Source organism: Arvicanthis niloticus, chromosome 11 (assembly GCF_011762505.2).
Source record: "Arvicanthis niloticus isolate mArvNil1 chromosome 11, mArvNil1.pat.X, whole genome shotgun sequence".
Classification (NCBI taxonomy): domain Eukaryota; kingdom Metazoa; phylum Chordata; class Mammalia; order Rodentia; family Muridae; genus Arvicanthis; species Arvicanthis niloticus.
Genome location: NC_047668.1, coordinates 77,364,198 through 77,380,427, shown reverse-complemented (window position 1 = coordinate 77,380,427; position 16,230 = coordinate 77,364,198). Strand labels below are relative to the sequence as shown.

Below are 16,230 nucleotides of genomic sequence, written 5' to 3'. Positions count from 1 at the left end.
TGCAGGATGGTTCTTTTCTTTTTTTTTAATTTAATATTTTATTTACATTTAAGATGCCATCCCCTTTACCCCTTTCCTCTCCTTAGAAAACCCCTGTCCCATTCCCCCTTTCCTTTTTGCTTTTATACAATTTTTTTAAATGTTAATCAAAGGACTTATAAGGTAGGTAATGCTCAATCAGAAGCGTAACACAATACCCAACCTAGATATAAAAACTATCTTTGACTGGTGGAAACATGTGAACATCTGCCTCCATGCCCCTCTCTCTTTCTCTCTCTCATCACCTAGCTTCTCCTCTCCTTCATCTTCTCTCCTTACTCCATCTCTTCCTCTCAATACTCCTTCCCACTTAGCTCCTTCTACATATCACTCTTCCTGTTAAAGTAAAACTTTTCTCTCAAATTACAATTAAAGCATACTTATTCCTAATTGTACCAGTGAGGTACAAGATAGTCCTAATACCCAGTCCATCATTTTGTTGACTAACCAGAACCTCTGTCTTTTGTCTCTTCTAACTAAAACACTTACTTTTGATCCTGGCTTTTTTGGCTTTAGAATGAATGTCAGCTGAAAACCATCTACTCAGATCTTTTCTCTCAAAGTAAATAGCCAGGATTGGCTATGAGACTATAGGTCTTTAACCCATCAGAAATCCAGAATGACTGAGTTAACTGAAGTTATGGGAAGCACTAAACATAGCTTCTAAAACTTAGCCAATTTATAGAGACTGCTGAACACCTGAAAAGCCCCTATACTACTGAACGTTGGAGCAGGATGGTTATTTTCAGCTAACGTGAGGGGAAAGCTATGTGAGAAGAGGAAGTTTGCCTCAACTGGAGGCTATGAGACACAGCTGGGGTCTGAGCATCATGGAAAGCAGAGTTGACTTTGCAGCCTACATATCTGGGCCTGCTCAATGCCTTCTTCTGTTCTCTTGCCCTCTATAGCTCTCTGTTCCAAAGAAGAAAAAGTCATTCACACTCAACTACTGACAGTCAATGGAAGTTCTCCCATACTGAGGGAGGTAGGGAGCTCTTCTTATAGGGAGAAGACATTAATAAGAGAGACGCTATGGATACAAGTCACGGAAAAGCGGGGGGGGGGGGAAGGGAGAGATTCTGGGAACTTTTGAACTTTTTCTAGAACACCTTAAGTTACATCTATGGTCTGCTGTAGTTGAATAGCCAGTTAGATATAAATAAGTTTCAGGTCCTTAAAAGTGCAGAAAAAGAGAAAGTGAGGTCATTGTCCTAGGGGTCAAAGTGCACATGTGTATAGGGCATGGAGAAAACCTACGAGAGACAGACAGAAAGCATGATGCCTGGGAACATTATGCTGAGGACACAAGACCTATAGTTTAGAGGCCTCAAATTTTTATCCAATATGGAACCAAGAGTGAATGACTTTCTGTCTGACACTCCCTTCTTCTCTCTCCTTTTTTCTTCCCTGTCTATTCTCAACCTCAGGACTAATTGGAAGAAGCATTTCTCACATAAGAGAGTATGTAAGTAGCCATCATAGGAGGAAGGTCTTAGAATATTAAAGCATTCCATGCCCTGTCCCCCCTCCCCCTGAAAAAAAATCCTTAGGAGTTAAAGTCTGACACGTGAAGGCTAAATCTCTGACTTCTATTGCATAGTGCCTATGACCATCCAGATACCTTTGTATGTGATATCTGCCACACACCACATTACAAATCAAGGTCTGAGGCAGTCAAGAGCTGACATCTGGCTGGAGTTTTTTTTTAATCTGATTTTTTTTTTTTTTTTTAGTGTTGTAACTGGGATAAGATCTTTTAATTTCCTAAATGTCATGTGCAATGTGGGTTAAAAAACTCTCTTATGTATTCATGATAAAAATGTCATCTATGAAAGTACTTATCTAGTGACTGTAAAGCATTTGACATAGAGTTTAAAATTTAAAACATATGAGCCATTTGTTTCTGAATTTTCCAACTTACTAATTTCAAGCCATCTTGACTATGGGTAATTGGAACAGGAGAAAGTAGAACTTCACTCAGCGGGGGGGGGGGGGGGGAGGAGCAGCGACATCGTTATTCTTTTAGGATATTGTTATTCTTACCCTTCCTCTTCTTTTCCATTATGCCTCTTCTCAAGATATACATTTTTAAAAGATGGAACTTATAAGCACCTTAATAAGTTCTCTCCTAGAGTTATTTCTGTAGATCTAGTGATTCTTTTTCCTATTAAACTACAGGTCTAGACCCAAGGTGATACTTAATGTGCAAACTGGAGCTAGGAAGAAGATTAGGAATAGCAGGGCAAACTAAAAGAAAAATGTTTTATTTTTCAACTCTGTCTTATGGAAATATCCCCTTACAGGGCCCCTCAGATAATTATGCAGATAGGGCTTTTTCACCAAAGAAGAAATTTGGACTGAGACTTCCACGGATTTGCTTACTTTGGTTCTTAACTTTCTCCTACCACTGCCTCAACTACTTCCCTCATGTGATATATGGGTCTAAGTACTGCCTGATTCCTGGTCTGCTGTAAAATTTTCTTGTAAGGATATCATATTTCAAAATTAGACCACGAGTGAATAAGAGAAGAGGTTTCATAGAACATGTATTTTGACTCTCTTGAGGCCACAGAAAGGTCCCTATCTGTTCAAGGCATTCATGGATGCTAATGTCTATGCATTACTCTTGGAAAGCAACAGCTTTGTGTTTTAGTAAGAGACTGCCATCCTTAAATTAAGTGCTAAAGGAACATTTTGGGCATCCTGGCAGGCCAGTTGAATGAGGACTCTCAAAGTGAATAGAGATTTAGATATGTGTTCCTCACGATACAAGTCAAAGAACTTGACACAATTGTTCTTAGCAAATATCACTACAAGTCCAAGCATATAGATCTCATGTGGCAAGAACACATGATGTTCCCTCCCTCTTCTTTTTCTCTCTGCCTCTCTCTCATCATCTCTCCATCTCTCTGTTCATTATGTGGATAAGGAAATAAGATAGTACATATGCTATATTCTAAGAAAAATGTAGGTATATATGCAGCACATTTGGATTATCTGCTATGGTCTTTTAACCACTATTTTTCACCACAATTATTTATACTATGTGGCATTCAAACATTTTTTTTTATTTTCCATGACAACCATGCTCAAAAAATTTATGGGAGAAAGAGTGACTGGTACTACTTTACTCAAGGAAATTGATTTTTCTTTTATTATCAAGAAAAGATTTAGCTTGTCTTTCATTTTCATCTCCAGCTATTCTTTATATCCAGGTTTTGTTTGTTTATACTCTACATTGTACTTGAACATTATATATCCTTGGCTTTGAGCATCCCCAAACTTTCCTCAAATTTGATGGCCTATGCCTCTTACTAAGGGTTCTTACACATGGCTATTGATTCAGAATTGTCTTGCTTTGAAACTTCAGCTTATTAAAAACTGATTGAATGGCAAGTGGTGTATTGTATCATAATTCTGAACCTCATCAAATAATAAATCCTTATAAATGCAACACATCCATAGCTCATGGGAGGGGAGCACTGGAACAAGTGTGATTCTGGGAACCCTAGCTTAAAGGTCAAGCTTAGAAGGAGAAGAACCAGAAATTTTTTCATCTAATTCCTGGGTGTTACTTCAGAATTGCCTCTGTGTAAATTGGTGAAGGCAATGTAACAGTAAGTGCTATACAGATGCAGCCAGGACATAACATTTTAGCCCTGTAAGTGGCTCAAGGTTTATATGAAGACAATAGCTATTTCATTACTTTTCTAGGATAATGAGAAGACCAACTTAGCAACAAGTGCTGAGAAGATAAGTGAACAGGAAGAAGAGAATGCTGTGAAAAGTTAACTACACATTTTACAAAGATAATGTATATAACCAATGAGCGTATAATGCTATTACCTGGCTGTGCAGCTGATGTGGTGGTATGAATTGTTTCATGTATCATCAGATTAACTTGGTTCTTGTTCTTAAAGACATTTTATTCTGTAGCTTCTTTGCATCATATAACTTGTAGATATTTCCCTATACTATTGTTTAACAAATGACGAACTTGAGCTTAATAAACTTCTGTTGTTAGGTACTACTTTATATTTAGATACAGTTTGTATAGTAACTTTCTTTTTATGCATTTTATATAACATAGATAAGTGTGTTTTATATGGGTATGTTGTATCTGTTTATTATAAATTTCTCTTTATATTTTCTATTTGAACAGTTGGCTTTGGTATCCTAAGTATCTTTCCACAGCCCATTCCAACTTTCAATATTTCTTCTTTGTCTCCATGCCTGATTTCCACTTGGAAGCTCAAGATATGCAAGGCAGAAGGTAGTCTAAATTACAGTCTTATCATGTGCTTCTGGAAACTTTCTGTCTTCAAAGAAGAAGCAGAAAAGGACATTGTAACATCTCAAAGAAAGAAACATATTTAGAACACATTTAAAAAGACCTCATTATTAAATAGTATGTATACTCTAGAGTCAAAAGACCTAGAAAAATATTTCATTGACATAATGATTAAGAATTCAGGCTTCAAAAAATTTATTTGGGAAGATAAGGTCATGTTATAGAGTACTATTGATGAACTAAAGATAAACTATGTACATAAGGTCAGGAGTTATGGAAGGCAGCCCACCAGGTGAGCTTCAGAAATAAGTCTGGACTCAAGTACAGACAGCCATGTGCAAACATTTGTAACATCAGGCCATGGTTGGAGAAGAACTCTTAGCATCCATGGGGCACAGGAGCTCAAGCCAAGAAAATAAGATCTTGTTCCTGAACTGAGAAAAATGGAAGTGCTTGAGAGCAGCAAGGAAAAAAACAAATGGGATGTTTTCATGTGGAGAGCATGGTATTTCTGGTGAACAGACCCTGTACCTGAGAAGTGGGTAAGTGTGATCATTTGTGCAGGCTTCTTTTATGTTGACTTAACAAAGCTAGAGTCATTAGAGAGGAGGGAGCCTTGGCTGAGAAAATGCCTCCATAGAATCAAGCTGTATGGAAGCCTGTGGAACATTTTCTTAATGAGTAATTGATGTGAGAGGACCTAGCCCATTGTTATTGGGAACATTACTGGGTTGGTGGTCCTGAGTTCTATAAGAAAGCAGGCTGACTAAGCCCTGGGTAGCAAGCCAGTATGCATCACTCCTTCATAACTTCTGTATCAGCTCCTGCCTCCCAGGTTCCTGCCCTGCTTGAGTTCCTGGCCTCACGGCTTTTGATGATGAACTGTTATATGGAATTATGAGTGAAATAACCCTTTTCTCCCCAAGTTGTTTTTGGTTATAGTGTTTCATGACAGCAATAGCAACCTGAACTAGAACACCATCTATATGATGAAATGAAGTCCATCATCTATATGATGAACATGAAGTTCCATATACTTAAGGAAATAAAGATCAAAATAAAAGTGCAGGTGATTTAAAAGTAACTATATTCAAGTACTCAAAAAAAGATGCAAAAATCATGAAAGAAGCTGGGCAGTATGCAAAGAATAGATTTAAAGGGAATTATTGGGTATTATAATTGCAAGAATATAGTCAAGCCAATTAAAAGTATAAAGCAGACTGAATAATAGGTATATTCTAAGATGATATGAATGTTCTACAAAATAGATTGTAACACAGCTCATTGACAGCGTATCAGAAAATAGAAAGGCTTATGACAAGGCATTGAAGATTCTGTGGGTTGAGTGTAAAATGTCCTCTATAGCCTGGTGTGTTTGAATATTTGGTCCTCACTGCTCATCTTGTTTAGGGAAGTTGTGGAACCAGTAGGACAAGGAGGCTAGTTGGAAAACATAGGTTAACAAAGGAGAGTGCCTCTCAACAATAGCCATGTTTGTTTAGGCTTGTTCTACTTTCTGAATACTGTTCATGTTCTTGCTGCCACATCTGGAAGCCAAGGCTGTCACCATGCCTTCCCTACCGCAGTGGACTGAATTCCCTGACTGTGAGCCAATCTAAATCCTTCATATTTTAAGTTGTTTCTATCAGATATTCTGTTACAGTAAATAGAACAGAAAGAGAATAATATAAGAAATTTCAACCCAGGCTGAATAGGAGATCCAGGAGGATAGAAAATAATAAGTACATGGGTTACAGATATCAACCCCCCCCCAAAAAAAAAAAACAAAAAATAAAACAAAAATCCCAAGAACTTTGACAATCGAGAAAATCTGACTGTGTATAAGAAAGGCACTAAACCCCAAGCATAAAAATTAAAATGAAAACCATACTCAAAGACAAAGCAAAACATCTGAAAACCTATCAGATAGGAAGAATCAGTAGTGTCCAAATTAGATTTCTGCTGAGTAATTTAGACAAGCAACAATAAATACCCCACCCCCCAAAAATAGCTCCATCTGCTGAATGGAAATTATTGTCAAATAAGATTTATAAAATTAAATTACCTAGTTTAACATTAGTAGGTCAGGAGGGGTAGAGATGACATTATCAGACACACAAAGACTGAAAAGAGTTTATCCGTAGCCATTTTATTAATTCTTATTGTCATTTGACAATTTCATAGAGGCATACAATGCGTTCTGATTTTTTCCTTTCCCCATCTTATCCCTACTATCCCTGTCAGCTCTCCCCCCACACCACCATCCCTATCAGCTAAATCATCTAAATCCTTGACTTCAGGTTTTGTGTCTTGATCCATTTAGGTTAACCAGAGCTATTTCTGTGACAACTGAATTGATACTGTCTGTTGGAGCTTGACCTGGGGTGGGGTTCACCAGTGGGTGAACTGAAGGCACTTATTTCCTGTCTCTCTAAATCTGTTTGTGGCAGAGAGTTAAGCAGTGAAGTGTAGGGCCTCAGAAGCCTTCCTTCATCCCTGCCTGACTGCTGGTGGGCCCGTTAGTGTGCAGGCCCATTTTAAGACTCTTAGTTGTTATGACTTTGTGATCATAGTGGCCATGTCTTGTGCAAATGTTACTTCACAGCCCTTGCTCTTAATTCCAGCTCTTATATTCTCTTCACTTCTTCATCTACGATGTTTTCTCAGTCTTTGAAAGGGTGATATAAATGACTTGTTTTAGGGCTAGAAACTCATTTCTCACATACAAGGAGTCTCGGCTCCTTGTATTGCTATAAACACTATTTACCACTGGCCCATAGAAAGAGAGAATTCTTTGCTAAAGATCGAGAACAGTGTTTATCTATAGGTAAAAACATATATGTTAATGCTACATAGATTTATCTAAGCACTACTATTCAACTTTTTCCTAGGGCTGTGATCTGGCCTGTTGTGCATCTATTCTTTCTTGTGCAACTGGTCTCAAATTCAAGCAAGCAAGAGAGAGATCTAAAATCACTTCTAATGATGATGATAGAGGACTTTAAGAAGGACATAAATAACACTCTCAAAGAATTTGAGGAGAACACAGGTAAACAGGTAGAAGCCCTTAAAGAGAAAACACAAAAGTCCCTTAAAGAATTACAAGAGAACACAACCAAACAGGTGAAGGTGTAAGGCCTGACAGGAAGGAAGGAACTCCTTCCCTGTTCCTGGGAACTCGCGGCCACCCCAATAACTGCAAAGACACCAAACTTGATGTAACTGCAAGAGGTATATTTCAAATCAATCAGGACTTTCTTGTTTGGGAGAACTAGGTTCTAATGATGCTGAGTGCCCTGGGTTGCTGATGCTTATGTTCTTGGGCTTGCCTTTCCTCATCTGGCTCTCCTTGGTGCTGCCTGAATTGTCTCTGACTGGAGCCTGTCTTTCCTATTATCTTGGTTGTGTCAGAACTGTTTGGGATAGGTGTTGTTGCTAGGGTTAAAGCTGAGGCCCAAGATCTGCTCAGTGCTCAGGCCCAGACCAGAAGGAACCAGTGCTCAGGGACAGGAGTGAATTCCTGGGTCCCGGTGGGTCCCAGTTACTTTGTTTGGAGCAGGTGTTGCTGTCTCCTTACCTGAAATACTGCCCGGGTTAGAACTTCTGGGAAGCCTGCTTCCCCTGGGTTTTGTGAGATTGGGGGCTGAATTGAATTGAATTGAATCCTGATTTAATTGAATATGAAGTTCAAGCACAGATCTAATAACAACTTGGAGAAACTTAACAGCAAGATAGAACTGAAGTATTAAACAAACAAACAAACAAACAAACAAAAAAACCATTGAAAATTGCAAATGGAAACCAGAACAATACACATTGTTTAATAAGAATTAGTGACCCTAATGGTTAATTTGAGCTTCCATGAGAACAGTGCACAGTGAAAGAAAAGAAATAAAAGCATTCTAATGGCATTTAAAAGCATCACCAAAAGAAGACATATTGTTTGTGTACATATGTATGTATGTATATAATGTATGCATATATATATGTTGAGAACCATATATATATATGTATATATATGTGTGTGTGTGTGTGCGTGTGTGTGTGTATGTGTGTGTGAACATGTGTGAATAAGTACTAGATACTTTTGATTGCTCACAAACGTCAAAACTCTGTTTTTCTAACATCTTCTACTTGTCCTAACTACAAGTCTAAAACAGAGTTTAAACATTCACATACCAAGAATGGCACTTTTTCAGCCTATTCTGTTCCAGGTGCCATTATATAAACATCTGTAGTCAGGAGATTTGTATGTGACAGGGTGGTCTATGGTGTTTTTTACATCCTTGTTTCCTGGTCACTGTTTGAAAGGATCCAGGGTCTTCTTAATCTTGAGTTGCCAGGCTTGTACTCTGGAGTCCTGATGTCTTTTATATTGGCTTTTCTTCAATTATATTCAAGGCCACTCATGATAAAAATGACATAGAGTGCCTTTCAGAGAGGACTCAGTTTCCATAGTGGAGGCAATATAGCAGTGTGAATGAACAACAATTTTCTTATGAAAGTGTCTTTTCATTATCTATATTGTGTGTGGACTGGGCTGAGGGAAAAATAGGTTATAAATGAGCATGCTTATTATTTTCATCCTATTTTATTACACACACACACACACACACACACACACACACATATATATATATATATATATATGAGAAAAGATGACAGAAGGCCATTCATGGACATCATTATAGAATTGTTATTTAAATTTTCAGGATCATTTCTCCTTTTCTACAGCTGGCATGCACTACTTTCAGAAGCATAAAAAAATCTTATCCTGTGTCGTGGTTTGTGTTTCATTGATGACAAGAGACACCATGACCAAGGCAACTCCTATAAAGACAAACATTTAATCTGAGCTGGTTTACAGTTTCAGAGGTTTAGTCGATTATCATCATGACAGAAAGCATGAGAATGTGAAGGCAGACATAGCGCTAGAGAAGGAACTGAGAACTCTACATCCTGATCCGAAGGCAGCCGGAGGAGACTGGATGTGCTTCTCACTGGCTGTAGCTTGAGCATTTAAGACCTCAAAGCCTCAACTCCCAGTCACACACCTTTTTCAACAAGGCCACATCTCCTCCAACAAAGACACACCTCTTCCAACAAGGCCACACCTCCTAATAGAGCCGCTCCCTATGGGTCAAACATTCAAATACATGAGTCTATGAACACCATTTTTATTCTAATCACCACACCCAGTTTTGGTTTTGTGAAGTAAACCTAAAGCACTTCTGGCAGTGGCTGCTATAGTACTTCCAGAGCTTTGGGAAGTCTGTAGGTTTTCTGGGCTTCTGGTACATGTTCTCTGTAGCAAGTTACATTATAGTGTGGGAGTTACTGGAAACATAGTTGTTTACTTTGTCTTTAAAAATAAGTTCTGGTTAGGAAACCTTAATATAGGAAGATTCCCCTGACAGTACTGCTGAAGTAGACAGAGAGTCTGTGACTTGGTGAGACTTACATGGACTTTGAGAATGTTGAGTGCTGCTGACCTCAGCCTGAGGCGGGCAGTTTAGAAGAGGCATGCCCCATCTCTCTTGCCTGATTCTGCCTCTCCTGCCACCTCACAGATCATGAGTTTTCTCCATATCAGTTGCTTGTTTATTTGTTTTTTACAAAGCTTTATTGTTTGTCTCCTGCTCTGAATGTCTGCACCCATGAGGGCAAGGATCTGGGTTTATTTTGGTCAGTGATGTCTCTGTAGCAAGAGATATATGTGGAAGAAAGGACTGTATAGAAATAGTTATGTATCTATGTATTACATAGCAGTGCAAGAGGCACAGAAATAGACTCGAGACAAAGTGGGTGGCATTTAGCAGGCAGAATCTTGAGAAGAGTCACAGTAACAAAGCTGGATGGTCGGGTTGAGAAGAACTGATAGATGAAGCTTCAAATAAGATAGGAGAATCCAAATAAAAGGTGAGCTTACTGAGATTGCATGCCAAGAGTCAAGCAAGACTTTCTCATAGAACAATTGGTCAGACTCTAGCATTGATATGAAGGGAACAGTGAGCCTCTCATCCTGATCCACAATAAAGGGACTGTATACACTTGTACACAATTTATAACAACAGAACCTGGCCCTTTCCCCTCTGTGTGTGTTAGCAGTACCTGAGCCAAGCAGTGGGATTTCAAAGGCTTCATGCTTGGCACTACTTCATTCCAAATCACCTGATGATATCAGACAGCTACACTCGAGCAGAAACAGAACACTTAAGGAGACACTGATCTTTTTCTTCAGGCTTCTCTGAAGCTCTAATTAACTGAAATGGATCTGTGCCCTGTGCTTTAGCTCTGTTTTTTTCTCATACAGTGCATTTGGGAGGCACACTGTGAATTTGTATTTGAGTGTTTTGGTGGTGCTCATTTGTGATGAATATGGATATAAATGGAATTCACTTAGTATAAAATGTTTACACGGAACAGTGAGCATCCTTTGCTGTGTCTGAAGAGAGATGGCGTGCTTTTTGCTTCGTCCAGCTTCTGTGGGTGGCATGTCAGGAGCTCCTCCTGCCTGGCGGAAACCATGAATTATACTAGAAAAATTGAAATTGTAATTAGGTTGGGCAGAAGTGACATCCTGTGTCCCTTCCAGGTAGCATTTGATTGATTGCCTCAGGGGATTTTATTTTAATATTTCTAGATTATTACAAGGAGACATAAAAGAAGTGTCATTGGCAGACTTCACAATAGAATAATGTAGAAACATTAAAACAAAGGACAGCAAAGCAGTCTGAGGAGGTCTATGCTAAGTGGTGAATGGCATTTTTGGTTTAAGTCCCTAGTCTGAAAGCCAAAGGGCAATTTCCTGTGTCATAGAAGGAACCTTTTTCCATCTCAACATGAAACTGAAACACACACACACGCACACACACACACACGAAGTAGGCAATAAGAGCAGCTTAGATTACCTTAGTCACCCAAGTATGTGGCAAATATTTATTCCTCCATATTACAGTTGATAGTGAAGTATACAGCCAGTGTTTTTAAAACTCACCTGCCTGCTGTTGGCTCAGTGGTTTGGTTCTGTAGCATTGAACCGAAGGCTCAAAGGTGGCCAGACATCCTTGTCCGTAAACCCTTTATTAGTATAAATGAGGCAACACTAGATGTCTTGGGGCCCTGAGGAATTTGGCATGTAGAAGAGACAAGAAAGAAAAAGAACAAAGAACTATAATGACCTCATAACTGGATCATCTGGGCTGTGTAATCAGTCTCAGGTGAGGACTGAAGAACTTGAGAATCTACCAATGCCTTTGGTAATAAGATAAAACCTCTACTGCATTTGCAGTATTTCCTCTTCCTTGGATGGCCATGAAACCTCCACATGCTTGCTTTGCTGCATTTTTGAAGTTGTTCAAAGGACGAAGGTTTGCTTTGAAGCACACATTAGTGAACACAGTTTCAGACATTTCCCTTTTGCATGGCTTCCAATAATACATGTAAAGCTAGAAAGGGCCAACTGTGTCCATATAGCTGGCCATGTTTATACTCCAGGGAGGAAGAAAGTTGGGACCAAAGAACAGAGTTAATGAGAAAGGCTGGTGGTTGTGGCATACTCAGTTCAGTCATAAATTGTTGTGTGCATTGTTTAAGTAGAGGACTTCCAAGAGGCTGAGGCCAGCTGCAGTGTTGTGACATCCATGAACCTGCTCACCAGATTGCTTATTTTTCATGCCTCACACTGACAACAATTTTATGAAAAAAATACAGATCATGATAGATCTCAGAGACCTTGGGGAACCATGCCAAGCCCTTTCCAAATCACTGCATCTGAGAAAACAAGGCTTAAAAATAGTGAGCATTCACTTAGTTGTCTCTAGTAGAGTGGGAAAACTGGTCTTTGTTTTCTGGGCTAGAGTAGAGTATTTCCATTTCGGATTTTATTCCTATCTTAGTTAAGGGGCACTGAAGATATTTACTCTCTTGCACTAAAGGAGAACTACTACTTAGAACCCAGGGTGACTGTGCCAAACTATGCCAGACATAATTTGCTTTTACCACATAAGGTTCTGATGGGGAAGAAGCACTATACACATTCATCACATACACAGGAAACAGTACCCACAAAGCCAGAGGCATGAGAGAATTAAAGTAATTTTTTTTTTATACTTGCCTTGACTTGGCTATGTCATTTACACCAAGATAATGTGGGTTTAATAAGAAATAGATGAGTTCATGTAAACCCCCCATTTTCTTTAGTTCTTGTAAGTCCTATGTGAAGCATGTCTATTCTATGGAGAGCCAACTTCTTAAACATTGGCTTCCCAAAATCAGTGACACTAAACACTTTTAGATGTCTGCCTATCAGATACAAGTCTCTACACTATCAGGACGTTGATTGACAAGATCCCTGTATCTTGCCCACAGAATCCAGTGTGGAGCACAAAGACACAGGACCCTGTGACTTCTGATGCCTTGAACCAGTGTGGGGAGTTTCTTTGCTTCAATTTTTCTTTGAACTGTCAGAGCTCATTGTGCATAATATGATCAAACAACAGGGGTTGTAGAAGGCTGCACCCCTTTGAGGAAGACCCCAAATGCCTATTATGACTTTGAATATGTTTCATCAATAATTACTGCAAGAATATGTTCTTCACTCCTCGTTGGTTATGGAAATTCTGTGCTCACCACAAAAATCTCCATCTCTAACTCCCTCTTCTCTGAATGGATTCAGTCACCGTCTCCCTGGACAACAACTTTTAGAGCCTTAGTTTCACCCAAGTTCTTATTTCTACAAGCACATTATAAACTTCCTTAGGAGCAAATTCTATCTTTTCTTTTAGCTCATGATATGGAAGGATGGCTGAGAGATGAATGGGTAGGTAGATTCATAAAAACAGTTTGGGAACCACTAATAGGAATTGATCTGAGAGTGTAAGAGATGTGCTGTTCTTTCCGATTATACAAACTCATAAATAGGTGTGGGAAACTCACATTTCCAGTTGGCAAGAAACGCCTATTCTGTTTATTACTGTTCTGTCCAGGAACCCTCTCACTCTCCCACTTTCCCTCGTTCATTTTATATACCACACTTAAAATTGGAGGCATAACCTTGCACAAGAATGTGCAAAACAGGAACATGGTAATGAACTCCTGTTGCTATAAACATGATGAATGGTTTGTGGAGAAAGGGCCTGGAATGGCAACCTCAGGCTGGTGATTAGCTCTAGACATTCCTCCTTAAGAACTTGTGCTGGCCAGCAGTGTTCACTCTATTCTGTGTTCTCTTGGGTTTCTGTTGCAGGAATGTCACTGGGTCTTGGCTGTGCAGAGGAACAAAGGCTGTCTCTATGTTTCTTCCCAGAAACCTGAGTGCCTTCCTACAGTGTACCCCTCAAGAACCATCTTACTTAAGATTCTGGCTATGCCTTATCTGAAAGAGACCTTATGTGTTACCATGACTTCTGTCTTCTGCTCACCTCAGACTTCAAGGACACAAGTAATTTTATTCTGTCTCTATTTTTGCCTATGATATCCTGCATCAAGGAAAGCCTTGTTTAGTATATTATATATACTTGTTCATACAGTGGCATGCTATGGCAAAAGCTGGACACACATAAAATTGTTGGTGTACAGTTGGTTCTTGAGCACCAATAGAGTGACTTTCAGAAATGGCAAGGTACTTTTATAAGTGACTAGTCAAACTAAAAGCTCAGGATTGTTTAAAATACTAAATGTTCTCTGACATTGGCAAAAAGAACATTAACACTTTCCCTCATAGCCTATCATCAGACCAATAAACAATGAGGTATGTGTTTCTACATACATTCTGTGCTTTGTTTCTGTTTTGTGTATATTTTATCAATCACCCTGAAACAGAGTGTTTGTTGTTTCTTCTGAATGGTATGCCACACTTTTTCTGCATAGGACTAGTATTTTGGGGCCTTATTATTCAGTGTGAACACTAGCCCAAGAACATTGAGTCCACCTGGGTTCTATAGAATCTTGGGTAACATCCAGGCCTTTTAAATCTGCCTTTCTGTATTTGTTTGAGCTATAGGTATTTGGCATATCCATTAACCTTTGATGTGTCTCATTGTAGAAACACTAAGCAGGAACTTATGAAATATTCACTGAGGTTAACTAAAGAAATTATTTTTTTAGACATGGTGACATACATATAGAACCAAGAATTTGAAGAACAGGGGTAAGAAAATCAGCAGATCAAGGCTAGTCTTGGCTACATAGGAATTTTAAGGTTAGCTTCAGCTACATGCAATCCTTTTTTCTAACTAATAACTGACTAATTATCCTGTTTTTTCAGGATGAAATATTATGTCTTGACTAAAATGTTGTGGTTAAGCATACATGCCATTAGAATGTTAATTTTAAGTTGAGATTGGGAGACATAGAAAAAACGAACAAATCTAATAAATTTAATTGACTTAGGACAGTTTCTTTAAAAATAATTTGTGGTACAAGTTGGTGTGTGTGTGTGTGTGAGAGAGAGAGAGAGAGAGAGAGAGAGAGAGAGAGAGAAAGAGAGAGAGAATGGTGTCCATATGGATATGTGGATGTTTTTATTTATGTGTGCATGTGTGGAGTGCAGAGGTCATTGTTCAGTGAATTCTTCTATTGTTCTCTCTACTATTTTAGAGGTAAAGTCCCGCATTAAACCTGGGCTGGCTAGGCTGGTTAGCCAATGAGCTCAGGGAATCTGCTTGTCTCCAAGTTCTTCCTGCTCCCTGCCAAATTGGGCCAGTTCTTAATAATGGATATATTTACTGAAGCATTGGATTATTCATGGCTTGGATCAGACAACCATCTTTTTCAAGGGCATGCTCAATGCTGAGAAAATCACCCAATTACTCATCTTAGCTTTTGTTAATGGGTTGGTGTGGGATACTAAGAAGATAATTGGTGCATGAGGGAATAAAAAGCGGGATACCAACATAGCAGCATGTCAGCTGTCACCACAAATAAAATCAGAATTGTATGAACACATATTTACATTATATATATATATATATATATATATATATATATATATATATATATATAAAATTTGACTTCTTTCCATGTAAAGTTGCCTCATTAAGGTTTCTGTTAAAAAATAAGGTTCAACGAATCGTTTTTGTTATTGCTGTTCAGCTCTGGGCTGATCTCTCTTGGAGATCATGACTATGCTGTTGTCTATAGCAGCCAGCAGTGGCTGGCACATCAGTCTCAGCAAATCACTCTTCGGTGTATTGGGTTCACTTGGGGCCAAGAGGAATTTGTTGCATTATTGCCTGATGGATGGATTACTGTTCTCTTGGTTTGTGTGGTTTTTTTTAGAGTTGCTCACAAGTAGGACAGCGCAAACACCATAGCATATGCATTACTTGGAAAGAGGTATATACAGTTTGAAGATGCTTCTTGGCTTTACAAGCCTCATCCTCATTGATGAATGAGGAGTGAATGAAGTCTCAGTCACTCACTCCATGAACCCTGATGAATCACTTGATGGATTAGCTGATGGAATCCATCACTCTGTACTTGTTTCGACTAGAGACTATAAATCTCTTTCCTTTAAAATCCTCCATCAGTGATCTCCAGATTGGCCTCACTTCCATGTACTTAGTGGGAGGAGTACTCTCCATGCTGGGTATGCATTTGTTGTACGGCTTAGTACTGAGTTAAAACACTATCTTTTCCTCTCAAATTAAATGCTTATTTTACAACATTAAGAAGTCACATTGCATTTGATTTCACTGAGTCTTACATGTCACATAAAGAGAAACAAGGAATGGATTAAAGAGAAGGAATGAAATTATATTTTAAATAACCATGTAAAGACAGACAACAGGCAGTTTGCTGTCCTTCTGCCCTTTATTGGTGAATGAATCTTGAAAGCACTATGAGCATGACCAGAGAAAGAACATCCTTTCCCCATATGAGAGTTCATGTGTATGTAA

General features: G+C 38.8%; 1 protein-coding gene across 1 annotated transcript in view; it reads right to left on the bottom strand.

Moving 5' to 3' along the window:
• The window catches only part of Fshr (follicle stimulating hormone receptor), a 184,097-nt gene that overhangs the window by 71,866 nt on the left and 96,001 nt on the right, over positions 1–16,230 (bottom strand). The gene's annotated exons all lie outside the window — the stretch shown is intronic.